Here is a 15669-nt window from a genome sequence, read left to right on the forward strand (position 1 = left end):
GGACCAAATTTCCAGACCTGCCTGTTTGACCTTGGGTGAGTCACTCGCCCTTACCTACTGCGACAACTGCCTGGCAGAGAGGGTAGAAGTCTTCTCGTATAGATCAGAAGAGAAATTAGAGCATCCTTCAAAGACAGGTCCCAATCCTAGAGCACTTCAGTGTACACAATATTTTCTTTACATTGACTCTGAGAGATGGTAAGCACTGATTGGAATGGAAGACGAGAAGCCTCGGGTTCAAATCCAGCCTCAGACCCTTACTAGCTGTTGGACCTAAAGCAAGTCACTCCACTTCTGTCTGCCTCAGTTTCCTTATCTGTAAATTATGGATAATAATAGCACCTACCTCCCAGGGTTGTTGAGGAACAAGTGAGTTAACATATTTTTTTTTAACAAAAGTATTCTGGGGGCAGCTAGATGGCGCAGTGGTTAAGCACCGGCCCTGGATTCAGGAGTACCTGAGTTCAAATCCGGCCTCAGACACTTGACACTTACTAGCTGTGTGACCCTGGGCAAGTCACTTTACCCCCGTTGCCTGCAAAAAAAAAAAAGTATTTTATTATTTTCCAGTTATAAGTAGAGATAGTTTTCAACATTTGTTTTTATAAGATTTCCAATTTCAAATTTTTCTCCCTCCCTCCCCTCCCTTCCCCCTCCCCTAGACAGCAGGTAATTTGATATAGGTTTTATATATATATATATATATATATATATATATATACACATATACATATATATACATATATATGTATAACATTAAACATATTTCTGCATTAGTCATGTTATAGGGGAAGAATCAGAGCAAAACCAAAAACCTCAAAAAAGAAAAACAGCACCAAAAACAAACAAAAAAATAGTATGATTCAATCAGCATCCATATTCCAGTTTTGTTTTGTTTTTTTCTGGATTTGGAGAGCCTTTTCCATCATGAGTCCTTTGGGACTTTCTTGTACCGTTGTATTGGTGAGAAGAATCTAGTCTATCACAGTTGATCAACACATAATGTTGATGATACTGTGTATAATGTTTTTCTGGTTCTGCTCATCAAGTGAGTTAACATATGTAAAGTACCTTACAAACCTTAAAGCACAATATACATGCAAACTATTATTACTATTATTATTATTAATCTTTGACCCTGTGGCCTCCTTTTCCTACCATCTTTCTCTCTGATGACATCTTTCACATTGTTTCTCCTATGTAAGATTGGCCAGTGCCTTTATTCTGATTCTTAGTGTTTCATAGTCTTCTTTTCATTTATTGTTGTCACTGGGCGGCTGGTGGTGCAGTGGATAGAGCACTGGGCCCAGAGTCAGGAAGACCTGAGTTTAAATCTGACCACTGACACTGTGTGACCCTGGACAAGTCACTTAACCTTGTTTGTCTCAGTTCCCTCATCTTTTTTTTTTTTAGTGAGGCAATTGGGGTTAAGTGACTTGCCCAGGGTCACACAGCTAGTAAGTGTTAAGTGCCTGAGGCCGGATTTGAACTCAGGTACTCCTGACTCCAGGGCCGGTGCTCTATCCACTGCGCCATCTAGCTGCCCCAGTTCCCTCATCTTTAAAATGAGCCAGAGAGGGACAGCTAGGTGGCAGAGTGGATAGAGCACCGGCCCTGGATTCAGGAGTACCTGAGTTCAAAACTGACCTCAGACACTTAACACTTACTAGCTGTGTGACCCTGGGCAAGTCACTTAACCCCAAATGCCTCACTAAAAAAAAGAAAAAAAAATGAGCCAGAGAAGGAAATGGCAAAACCACTCCAGTATCTTTGCCAAGAAAACCCCAAATGGGGTTGTGAAGAGTTAGACAGTACTGAATGATAAGTTACTGTGTATCTTATTCTCCTGGTTCTGCTCATTCCACTCTATATTAGTGTATACAAGTCTTCCCTTGGTTTCTCTGAACTCTTCCTTTCCATTTTCCCCTTTTATGTCCCAATAATGGTTCATTCAATGCATCAACTGCAATTCGTTAGCAACATAGCCAATGAGGGATTTCATTTGTGTCTCTGTATTTCCAGTACCCAGTGAAGTCCTTGGCACTCAGTTGGCGCTTAATAAATATTTGTCAAATTGATTTATTGGCCCATTCTCTAATCCAGGAGCATTAGCTCTGTTTCCAGGTTTTTTGCTACTAAAAATGTGCTGCTATAAATACTTTGGGTTTCATAGTACCCAGCATTTAAAGATGGATGGGGCCTTAGACTACATTGGGGATTGTTCACTTGGAGTCTATGAATGTTTTTGTTTTTTTTTTAATCAGAAGGCCTCAAAAGTCCCTTTCAATCATCTCCATGTGCACGAGGAGACTCTTCTGCGGATTTCAGCCACAGCGGCTGGCCCACACCCAAACCAGGCTTTTTTTTTTTTTTTTTGCGTCCTTCAAACCATGACATATGTGGCTCTGCTTCTAAGAGTCTCCTCAGGACCATTCACTGACCTACCCCAAGTATGTTCCTTAACAACATACAACCCTGACGGATGCCAGCTGGGTGAGGCGTTCGATGGCCTAGCCCACACCTGGCAGGACAGATGTTCTGGCACAAGGACAGGGCTCACTGGAAGCTGGTGTCAGCTTGCAAAAGTCAGTCATGTCAGATAGCAGACAGAAAACTCGTGAGCCCCGAGGCTGGAGAAAGAGCCACATACTATCTGGAATGAGAGGTCATGGCCCTCAGACCACATTGGCTGTGTTCAGTGTTCAGGTCTGAGCATCCCATGTTGGGAAGGACATCGATCAGCCAGTGAGTGTCCAGAGGAAGGCAGCCCAAGTCGGGAAGGGCCTGGGGTTCTTACTCTGTCAGGATCAGTGGAAGAAAACAAAGATATTCAGTCCGGAGAAAACACCAGTTGGGACACGAGACGTGGATGGAGATGCCCTCCGTCCATGTGACTGGCCAATGCCTGGCCAACTTCTAGGCTGAGGGCCCATGGATCCTGACCAGCTCTACTGATGAATTTCAGGAAATCTGGGAACTTGGATGAGACAGAGAAGATTATTTCTTCATTTCCATAGAGTTGGTTTGCCTTATAATCACGTGCATTTTATTTTCTGCATTTAGCGTGATTCTGTGAAGGATGTTGGCTTCAGCAGACTGCCCAAGGGGTCTATCACACACACACGTACACACACTCACATGCTCACACACTCTCACACATACCCCGGCTCATACACATACTCTCACACACTCACACTCATACTCACACACATACACTCACTCATGAACACTCTCACACACTAACAACACACTAACACATGCTCACACACTCTCACACATAGCCCGACTCATACACATACTCTCACACACTCACACTCATAATCACACACATACACTCACTCATGAATACTCTCACATACTAACAACACACTAACACATGCTCACACACTCTCACACATACCCCGACTCATACACATATTCTCACACACTCACACTCATTCACATTCACACATACAATCACTCACATACACCCATACACTCTCACACTCATACTCCCATACATACTCACACACTCACATTCACACACACTCACAACTTACACTCACACTCCCATATATACTCACACACACTCTCTTTCTTTCTCACACACACATGCTCACACACTCACACATTCTCACACATACCCCCACTCACATACATACTCTCACACACTCATACTCACACATTTCACACACACTCTCACTCACACACATACATACTCACACACATTCACATACATACTCACATTCACATTCACAATACAGTCACTCACATATACCCACATACTCTCTCCCACTCCCATAAATACACAATCACATTAACATATATACTCACGGGGGCAGCTAGGTGGCTCAGTGGATAAAGCACTGGCCCTGGATTCAGGAGGACCTGGGTTCAAATTCGGCCTCAGACACTTAACACTTACTAGCTGTGTGACCCTGGGCAAGTCACTTAACCCCAATTGCCTCACTTAAAAAAAACAAACATATATACTCACACACTCACACTCACACACATACATTCTCTCTTTCTCACTCTCACACACACACTCATACTCACACTCACATGCTCACACACTCTCACACATACCCCCTACACACACACACACACACACACACACACACACACACACATACACACACACACTCCTTGCTCCAGTCTCAGAGAGTTGCCCAGAGTATTGGGAGCTTAAGTGTTGTAGCTGAAGTCCCACAGACAGGTTCAAAGATTGCCTGAAGGGCAGTCACTTGGGGGAGGAGCTAAACTTGTTCTTCCTGACCCAGGAGGGGAGAACTAGGGTAATGGATAGAGCTGCAGAGAGGCAAGTAGAGACTAGATGTCAGGACAAACTTTCTTTTGTGTGTGTGTGCACGCTCATGTGAGTGTGTGTGTGTGTGTGTGTATTTGTGGGACAATGAGGGTTAAGTGACTTGCCCAGGGTCACAAAGCTAGTAAGTATCAAGTGTCTGAGGCCGGACTTGAACTCAGGTCCTCCTGAATCCAGGGCTGGGGCTTTATCCACTGCACCACCTAGCTGCCCCTTCAGGACAAACTTTCTAACAAGGAGAGCTGTACCAAAGTAGACTGGGATGCCTTGGAAGGAAGCTGGTTTCCCTTAGAGGCAGCTTAGGTGTACAGTGGATAGAGAGCTGGCCTTAAGGCAGCAAGATCTGAGATATATGGCCTCAGACACTAGCTTCAGGGCTTTGGACAAGTCACTTCACTTCTGTTCACCTCAGTTTCCCCAACTGTAAAGTGGGATAACAATAACACCCATCAATCAGTGTTATTGTAAGGATCAAATTAAATCATATTTCTTTTTTAAAAAATTTAATAAACATTTTTATCTAAAGTTTTGAGTTCCAAATTCTCTCTCTCTTTACCTCCCTCCCTGTCCCCTTCTCTGAGGCAGTAAGCAATCAGATATAGGTTATAGATGTGCAATTATGTAAAACATGACCCTCTTAGTCATTTTGTACAAGAAAACTCAAAAGAAAAAAATGAAAGAAATCAAGTGAAAAATAGCCTGCTTCAAGGAAGAGTTCAGAGAAACCTGGAGGGTCTTATGTGAGCTGATGATGAGTGAAATGAGCAGAACCAGAAGAACATTGTACACAGTATCATCAACATTGAGTGTTGACCTACTGTGATGGACTATATTCTTCTCACCAATGCAATGGTACAGAAGGGTTCCAGGGAACTCATGATAGAAGAGGATCTCCAAATCCAAGAAAAAAAAAGAAAGAAAGAACTGTGGAGTATAGATGCTGATTGAACCATATTATTTTTTTTGTTTTGGGTGCTGTTGGTTTTTTTTTCTATTTTGAGGTTTTGCATCACTGCTCTGATTTTTTCTCTTGTAACAGGATTAATGCAGAAATAGGATTAATGTTATTATGGGTATATATATGTGTGTGTATATATCTATATCTATATGTATATGTATAGAGATATATAGATATAACCTATATCAGATTACCTGCTGTCTAGGGGAGGGGGGAGGGAGGGGAGGGAGGTAGAAAAATCTGAAATTGTAAAGCTTGTATAAACAAAATTGAGAACTATCTTTACATGTAACGGAAAAAATAAAATACCTTATATATTAAAAAAAATAGCCTGCTTCAGTCTGCATTCCATCAATATCAGTTCTTTCTCTGGAGGTGGATTCATCGTTACTCCTTTGGGATTGTCTTGGATCATTGTATTGTTGAGAATAGTTAAGTCATTCAAAGTTCTTCATCAAACAATATTGCTGTCTCTGTGTACAACATTCTCCTGGTTCTGCTCACTTCACTATACATCAGTTCATACAAGTCTTTCCAGGCCTTTCTGAAGTCATCCCGCTTGTCATTTCTTATAGCACAATAATATTCCATCACCATCATATACCACAGCCTGTTTAGCCATCCCCTAATTGATGGGCATTCCTTTGATTTCCAATTCTTAGCCACAAAAAAAGAGTTGCTAGAAATATTTTTGTACAAATAGATCTTTTTCTCTTTTGAGGGATGTCTTTGGGATACAAACCTAGCAGTGGTATTGCTGGACCAAAGGGTATGCACAGTTCTATAGGCCTTTCCACACAGTTCCAAATTGCTCTCCAGAATGATTGGGTCAGTTTACAACTTAACCAACAGTGAATTAGAATCCCAGTTTTCCTACTTCCCCTCCAACATCTATTTTCCTTTTTTGTTATATTTGCCACTCTGATAGGTAGGAGGTGGTACCTCAGAGTTGTTTTAATTTGCATGAAATAATATTTCTAAAGCACTTAGCACATTGCCTGACACATTGTTGTTGTTTAATCCCTTTCAGTCATGTCTAACACTTTGTGATCTCATTTGGGGTTTTCTTGGTAAAGATATTGGAGTAGTTTGACAATTTCTTCTCCAGCTCATTTTGCAGAGAAGGAAACTGAGGCAAACCAGGCTAAGTGACTTGCCCAGAGTCACACAGCTAGTAAGCGTCTGACACTGAATTTGAACTCAGGAAGATTAGTCTTTCTGACTTTAAGACCAGTACCCTATCCACTGTGCCACCTAGCTGCCCCACCTGGCACCTGTAGGTGCTTAACAAATGCTTGTTCCCTCCTTCTCCTTCACTGAAGACTTTCAAACAGTAACTATACTACCACCTGTTGGGTTTAGTACAGAGAAAGAACTCTTGTCCAAGTCAGAGTCAAGCTAGATGGCCTCTGAGGTCCCTTTCTGATTCTTTCATTCAGTGCAAACTGAATGTCCACAGGTAGCTAATGATTTTCCCATCCTGCCCCATACTCCAGGGTTCCATAGCCTTGCATCCTAAAGTGTCTCATTCATTTCTCTTGTGGAACAAGCTCATCCCTGAGCCTCTACCCCTTTCCCAGTGGGTCCTGCCTCTTTCAGGACCCATCAAACAGCCCTGGTGACCAATTAAGGGAAAGGCACCTTGTTATCATTTGCACTGTTTGCCAGTAAATGATCCTCATGGTTCTCTGGTCCTCCCTTGTTGGCGCTCATTAAAAAGGAAACAAAACCTGCTATTCCAGCTCTGGGTTCCCAGGGCCACATTCTTAAGACACCTTTATACAATGCAAGCCCCTGTTTCACAATCAGGACTCCCCAACACCTCTGGGTGCCTGGGCCTCTTTGCTGACCATCCCATTCATCCTTGGTCCATTGGCTGGCCCAGCCTGGCTTAGCTGATGCCCTCAGTCTTCATCTACTATGCCAGCTGGGAGTCCAGTCCCTGACTCCTCTCACTCTCCCCAATGCCCATGCCCTCAGACAGACAGAGCACTATGAATAATAATAACTCACATTTCTAGAGTGCTTTGGCATTTACAAAGCATGTTCCTTGTTTTAAAATAGATTTTAATAGCCATCTTTTGGATTGTTTGTTTTTTACATTTTTTTTATCTTTCCTTTTCCTCTTCCCAAGGAACCATCTTCAGAATTAGGTTTAGGGTTTTAAATGCCCAGAGTAATAAAGTCAGTGAATTTGGGTAATGCAATGCATTAGGGTTAGGGTTTAGGGACAACTAGGTGGTAATAGTGGATAGAGTATGAGGTCCTGGAGTCAGGAAGAATTGTCTTCATGAGTTCAAATCTGTCCTCAAACATCTACTGGCTGTGTGACTCTGAGAAAGTCACTTCACCCTGCTTGCCTCAGTTTCCTGATCTGTAAAATGAGCTGAAGAAGGAAATGGCAAACCACTCCAGTATCTCTACAAGAAAACCCCAAAATGGGGTCATAAGAGTTGGATGCAACTGAAGAACAACAAACAATTCATTATGCAGTTAATGCATTAAAAAGAAGGGGAAACAGTTCAGCAAAATGAATTAAAGAAGCATAACATTGTATGCAGCGTCACATGTCCATAGTCCCCCACCTCAGCAAAGAAGTTATGGCTCAGGTATAGCATCTTTAGGGCCAAGCTACAAAGCATTTTCCTCACACCAGTCTCATAGAGTGGGTTGCTATAGATTTTGTTGTTGTTCTGGACAATTCTTGGGCAACTTCTAGTCTTAGAGAATTGCCTGGGAGTACTGAGAGGTTAATTAGCTAGCCTGAATCCCTCCAGCCAATGTAGAGGCCTGTGGCTACAGAGCTGAAAAGAACCCCAGAAGCTTGTCATATATTGGGAGTTTGGCAAATAAATTCTGGTCAATTGACAGTCCCACCCCACACCCCCTTTTATAGAAGAGGAAACTGAGTTGCTTGCCCTATATCACAGACAATAAGAATCAAAGGCAAGATTTGAACCCAGGTCTCTATAACTCCAAAGCAGGCTCTGTATCCATTACACCCCAAAGTAGGTCATAAAAATGTTGTCACACCCATTGGATGAAAAGACTGAGGCCTAGAGAGAGGAAATTGACTAGCCCAGAATGACCCAAGCCAGAACTCCAGCCCAGCTCTCCCCTGAGTTCTTTCCAGCACACCATGGTGGCTGTCTTCAGAGATGACTTGTATGAACAGAGACAGAATGAAGTCATTCAGATGCAAACCTGAGTTTTCCGTGGTCTCAGATTCCCCAATCCGTAGGTGGATTCAATGAATCACCTTTGAGCTGGGTGGGGCCTGTCTGGGTTGTGAAGCAAAAAAAGCTAATCTTACCCTTGAGCACAAGCCCACCCCAAGTCTCCCATGCATAAATCCCATTAGGATTTGCTGAGGTGAGGGACTATGGGTGTGGAATATTGTATATACTGTCTGACATAGTTAATATGCTGGCTGGTTTTTCTGAACCAATTCTCTTCCTACCCCCACCCTGTCATTTTAAATGATGTTATAAAGGCAGGCTCACCAAGTAGCTTAAACTAGCTGCTCTCTAAGATCTGCTCTATCTCTAGAGAAACAGCTAGAGATACGGGTAGACACAAGACAGTAATAACCATTTTTCTATGCTTCACAGTTTACAAAGCCCTCTGAAATCCATTATCTCCTTTCATCAACCCTGGGAGCTAGGCTAAGCAAAGGTTAATAGCCTTCATTAACAGATAAGGAAACTGAGTCTCAGAAAGATTAAGTGACTTGCCAATGGCCACTCAGCCAGTAAGTGATAGAACTGGAACCCAACCAGGGATGAGTGATTAGTAATCAAACGGAGAAAGCTAATTACTAAATTACTTCTTTTAAAAAAAAAATCTAAATTTCTTCTCTAGAGCTCTCTTTTGCATGGTTGAGCAATCCACTGCTGCGGACAGAGATTTTCCAGGATAATAGCTCTTTTGGATTCATTAAGAGATGCATAGTATCCATTCCAAGGGAAGCCACTGTTCCACTGTCCTCTGCCCTGGTCAGATCTTATAAGGCATAGTGTGTTTGGGTCTGGGCATCACAGTTTGGGAAGGACACTGATAAACTGGAGTGTCCAGGCTCACATAGGGACTAAATTCATTTCACATAAGGATCAGATGAAGAATATTGGCCTCCTGACTGTTCCTCGGACAAGACTCCTGACTGTGGGCATTTTCACTGGCCATCTCTCAAAGCTGAAATACTCCAAACTCTCATCTCTACCTCTCCTGGCTTTCTTCAAGTCCCAGACAATATCTCACGCTGCACAAAACACTTCTGGACCCTCCCTACCACCACCTTAATTCTGGTGTCTTCCTTCTAGTAACTATCTATTTATCTTGTCTGTATCTTGTTTATATATACTTATTTGCATGTTGTCTTCCCCATTAAATAATGAGTTCCTTGAGAGTGGGAACTGTCTTTTGTCTTTCTTTGTAACTTAGCACAGTGCTTGACACAGAGTAGGTTGTTTAAAAAATGTTTGTTGGGGCAGCTAGGTGGAGCAGTGGATAAAGCACCGGCCCTGGATTCAGGAGTACCTGAATTCAAATCTGGCCTCAGACACTTGACACTTACTAGCTGGGTGACCCTGGGCAAGTCACTTAACCCCCATTGCCCCACCAAAAAAAAAAACAGTTAATTGACTAACTGACTGAAATACTTTGCCTGAGAAAAGAGAAGACTAAAGAAGGGAGGAAGCCCAGGCACTTGTCTTTTAGTATTTCAAGGGCTGAGATGTGGAAGAGGGATTTGCTTGTTCTTTTTGGTATCTGAGGACAAAAGAAGATCTAGAAGCAATAAATGGGTAAAAGTTGCAAATCAACAGGTTTAAACTGGATTTGAGAAAAAAGTTTCTCAAGAAAAGCTGTCCAAAAGTGCCTCAAGAGGCAGTGAGTTCACCCGCACCTCAATGTTGTTGTCTGTCCCTTCATCCTCCAAGAGGATCAATGACATCATGTCTTGACTTTTGAGTAAACCCAGATTTAAGTGAGGCAGAGCTGTACCAAATTATCAGCCTCACTCTCTCCTCCAGCTACACAGAGCAGAGAATGGAGCATTGCACTTGGAGTTAGGAAGACCTGAGTTCAAATTCCACCTAAGAAACCATGAGAGCAAGGATACATTGCTTTAATTTTCTCTGCCTCAGTTTCTTCATCTATAAAAAAGGTTGTCATGGGATAAAATCATGATATCTATAAAGTACTTTGCAAACACTAAAGTGACATATAAATGCTAGCAATTATTACTAGCAATCATTTGTCGGGAGTGTTACAAAGGGGCTCCTTGCTCAGGTATGGGTTGGACAATATGGCCTCTGAGGTCCCATGATTCTAAGATCTGATAGGTCTTGTTTTTGTTTCTGTATCTGATTGCAAGCTGGAGAAGGAAATGGTGAACCCTCTAGTCTCTTTGCCAAGAAAACCTCAAATGGGGTCACCAAGAGTCAGACGTGACTGAAATGACTAAATAATAACAACATCTTATTGCAAGGTAATGAGAATTTATTAAGTGCCCACTATGTTCCAGGCACTGTACTAAATGGTGGGAATACAAAGAAAGGCATAACCAGTCCCTGCCCTCAAGGAGTTTTCAGTCTAACAGGGGAGGCACCAGACAAGAAAAAGCCTAAAAGTTGGGGGTAGGTTGTGAGGTAAGACATGGGGTCAACATACAGAAAGTCAAAGATCCAGGAAGAGGATAAAGGTTGGCTGGCTGGGATCTCTTGTCAAAATGGAAACTTGTCAAAATGGATGTCCCAATAGGAGAAAGAGGCTCATGTAATGGAGAGATACTCCAAAGTAAGAAGGCAGACGAACAGGGGTGCTAGGTATCGTAGTGGATAAAGTACCAGCCTTGAATTCAGGAGGACTTGAGTTCAAGTCCGATCTCAGACAATTGACACTTACTAGCTGTATGACCCTGGGCAGAAGGAGAAGGAGAAGGAGAAGAGTGAACAAGCACAAACATGTGTGTGTGCGTGTACACGCGCGTGCGCGCACACACACACACACCCACACACACCCCACAACTTACACAGTCATATAGTGATCTGATGTTTGCAAATTACTTTCCACAAATTATCTCCTTTGAGCCAGCACTTAGCACAGTGGCTAAGACAAGGCAGGTGCATAATAAAGACTTGCCTTGAATTCATCTTCACCACAACCCTAGGTGGGTAGGTATCATCACTTTACAGATGAGGAAACTAGGACCAAAAGACAATTTGCCTAGCCAGAAGGTATTGAAGGTAGGATCCGAATCCAAGACTTGCTGATTCTGTCCATCACTCTAGCCACTCTATCAATCTGGTCTATACATAAAATCCCTAGCAAGGCTGAATGGGGAGTCCAGATAGTGACCAGTGATTCCCTTTAGGAATGAAGGACAGGTGGCAGTCCCTGGAAGAAATATCCATCCGCCTCCTCTGAAAACAAGCAAATCTTGAGGGCTCCCATGGTTTTGTCACCAGCAAAATGCTGTCTCTGTGGTTTATTTGCTTAGGGTTTAAGAGAGATTCCGAGCTTTGGCAAAGAAGAAATTGCAATTTTGAGCAAATCCTTGTGTACCGGCTTTCCTCTAGACATCTTAATGTACCATGGGGGAGACTCCAGCCCACTGTTTGGCTTTCTCCTGATTCTGCCATCCTTTGGAGGTGGATCTGAGTTGGTCTGGTCCATCCTGCTTGGTACACGGGCTCCCAGAGGCAAAGCCACAATGGTGTGGGGGGGGGAGGGGCGGGGGGAGAACCAGAGAGAAGGACAAGAGGAAGCTGGTATAAAAAATGGGCTGGGGAACTTTGGGGGAAACTCCAGGGTACTGGTGGGTGCTTCCCCCTGAATCACCGCTGAAGAAATTTCCCAACAAATCACCCTCCAAGAAGTCACTCAGCTTAGCATCTGGGAAGTAAGGGGAACTCTTTTCCCAAGGATGCCTAGATCCACAATCTCATTCTCATCTAGGCTTCATACACTGCCCTTAAGCCATGCTGCAATGGAAAAAATGCCTCAGTTTCCTCATCTATTTGAACATGGGCTCTGCCACTGTGTGATCTGAACGAAGATACTTTACCTCTCTGGGGATCAGTTTCCTCATTTTTAAAATTGGGGGGTGGGTGGGTTAGGTGGTGTCTAAGGTCACTTCAAATTCAAATCTATGATCCTAATGATGATTCTGCCATGTATGATCTCAAGGCAGCTAGGTCTCAGTGAATAGAATGTGGGACCTGGAATCAGGAAGACCTGAGTTCAAATGTGACCTTAGACATTCACTAGCCACTTGATCCTGGCCAATTCACTTCACTTTTGCCTGCCTCAGTTTCCTTATCTATAAAAAGCACACACTTTCCCAGGGTTGTTTTGAGGTTCAAATAAGATAATATTTATGAAGATCTTTAAATAATGACTTGAAAATGTTAGATGCTTAACAAAAGTTTGTTTTTCTTTCTTGCTTCAAAGACATTTAACCTGGTCAGTAGGCAGAGTACAGGATTTGACACCAGAGGGCCTGGGTTCAAATTTTGGCCACTTAATAGCTATGCAAACTTGGGCAAGAACCTTAATCTTTCTTGTCCTTAATCTCTTATAAGATGAGAGTTTGAGACCAGATGACTAACCAAGTCCCTTACAACTTGAAATTTAGGAGTCCTTTAACCTTACAGAGCCTCAGTTTACTTTTATGTAAAATGAAAGGTCTGGACTAGGTGACCTTCCATTCCAGTCTATTATCCTAGACCAGACCTTGCACAAGATACCAGGAATCATGGTCCACAACCCCTACCATCAAGAAACTTATGGGTTCATTGAAGACACAGGACACAGATGCAGAGGTAACCAAGGGTATAAGGTAGCATATATTACCTTAGAGGGTCAGTGTGTCATGGTGGATAGTGTGTCATAGCGGAGAGACTTCTAGAATCTGGGGTGGCAAGGCCTGGGTTTGAATTCTGCCTCTGATACTGGCACTGAGCAAGTCACTTAATTCTTGTAAGCCTGAGGTTCCTCATCACAAAAATAGGTACAATAATACCTACAATGCCCACCTCATGGGGAAGCTAAATGGATCAAAAGATGTAAGGTTTGAAAAGAGTTTTACAAATATTGAGTAAATGTCAGCTATTATTCTACTAAGTACTACATGAATGGTAGAGACATGTGCTCTAAGAATTCAGAGGAGAGGGAGATGAGGACAGACTGAGAAAATCTGGGAAGACTTCCCAGAGCAGATAGACCTTGAAGGATTGGTAGGACTTGAGCAAGTAGAGTGTTGGGAAGAAAGGAAGTCTGGGGAAAAGGAAGAGAAAATGAGCAAAGGGTCAAGGTGAGAAAAGGCAGGTCACAGAATCATATTCAGAACTGGAAGGGACATCAAAGGCTATCTAGTTCAACCTCTTCATTTTATGGATGGGGAAACTGAGGCCCAGAGTGGGAAAAAGACATGCTCAAAAGTCATACTGTCAGGAAATGGCCATGAAGACCAGAGTCAAGGTCCTCTGATGCCAATTCCAGTAGTTCCTGTGCTACAGCACAATGAAAATGAAGAACAGGTCCAGTGATGGTGATGGTGGTGATCATGGTGATGGTGATAGTGATGATGGTGGTGATGGTGATAGTGATGGTGGTAATGGTGGTGACCATGGTGATGGTGGTGATCATGGTGATGGTGGTGATCATGGTGATGGTGATGGTGGTGATGGTGGTGATCATGGTGATGGTGATGGTGATGGTGATAATGGTGGTGGTGGTGATGGTGATGGGGGGGCATCTAGGTAGCACAGTGGATAGAGCACTGGCCCTGGATTCAGGAGGACCTGAGTTCAAATCCAGCCTTAGACACTTGACACTTACTAGCTGGGTGACCCTGGGCAAGTCACTTAACCCTCACTGCCCTGAAAAAAAGAAAAGAAATACAAGCAAGAGAGATAGTCTCTGCTCTCAAAGAGTTTACTTTCTAATAGTAGCAGTTCTTGGGATTCTAATGCACTATTGGTAGAGTTGTGAAAAGATCCAATCATTCTGGAAAACAATTTGGAACTATCTCCAAAGGGCTATAGAACTGTGCATTCCCTTTGATCCAGCAATACCACTATTAGGTTCAAATCCCAAAGATATCCCCCCAAAGAGAAAAAGACCTATTTGTACAAAAATATTTCTAGCAACTCTTTTTGTGGTGGCTAAGAACTGGAAAACAAAGGAATGCCCATCCATTGGGGAATGGCTAAACAAGCTATGGTAGGTGATGGTATATTATTGTGCTATAAGAAATGACAAGCAAGATGATTTCAGAAAGGCCTAGAAAGACTTGTATGAACTGATGTATAGTGAAGCCTGCAGAACCAGGAGAATGTCGTATACAGTGACAGCAATATTGTTTGATGAAGAACTGTGAGAGACTTAACTATTCTTAGCAATACGATGATCCAAGACAATCTCAAAGGACTAATGATGAAGCATACTATCCACCTCCAAAGAACTGATATTGATAGAGCACAGATTGAAGCATGCTATTTTTTACTTTCTTTTATTTTTTTTCTTTTATTCAAGTTTTCTTATACAAAATGACTAATGTGGTTTATCACATCCTATGAGGGGAAGTAACATGTATCGGGGAGCTAGGAAGTGAGGGTGAGAGAGCAAGGGGATGGCAGTGTGGTTTGGAAATGACCAGAAAGAGGCATGGTGGTGTGAAGCTGGACCAAACAACTGCTATTTTTACAGCATTGTAACTAAAATGAGAGATCAAGTCATTCAACTAAAAGATCTCTAAGGTTCCATGTTGCTTTAACACTGTATAGTAATGTATCCTAAATTTTCTATTTGTACTGAGATTGCCTGTTCTAAGGCCACTCTAGCTCTGACATCCCCTGTTCTAAGGCCCCTCCCAGCTCTGACATTTCCTGTTCTAAGTCCCTTCCCTGCTCTGGCATTCTGCCTCTACTGTTCTAGGGTCCACGGTCCATCAATGGCATTTGTTGACTCCTAGCCAGAGTCCCTTCCTCTGTTTGCTGAGTTCCTAACACTGGCTCTGAGGGAGAATCAGAATAGGAATGAGCGCGCACACACGGAGCCCAAAGAGGCGGCTCCAGTTAGTTGTGCTGGGCCTGCAGAATTCAGGAGGCACTGCAGCTGCCAGCCGGTGATTAATCAGGCTAATTTCCCGCAGTACATCATCATTTCGAAAAGAGAGGCCCAGCTTGGGGGGAAAATAGGGCTGCTTTATTCTTGGTACAAATGAAAGATTAATTTTTAAGTCTTATTTAAATAACTCTCAAAGAGAAGCTTGCAGAAGAAATTACTTTTAATTGGCCAACTTAGCACTAGCCGGTGAATGCCCAAGTGAGTGTAATGAGATTTGGGCCTGTTTGTCACTCGGCGTGTCTTATTTCCCCTTCTTTTCTCCTTTGGAGGGCCG

Source organism: Dromiciops gliroides, chromosome 1 (assembly GCF_019393635.1).
Source record: "Dromiciops gliroides isolate mDroGli1 chromosome 1, mDroGli1.pri, whole genome shotgun sequence".
Taxonomy (NCBI): Eukaryota; Metazoa; Chordata; class Mammalia; order Microbiotheria; family Microbiotheriidae; genus Dromiciops; species Dromiciops gliroides.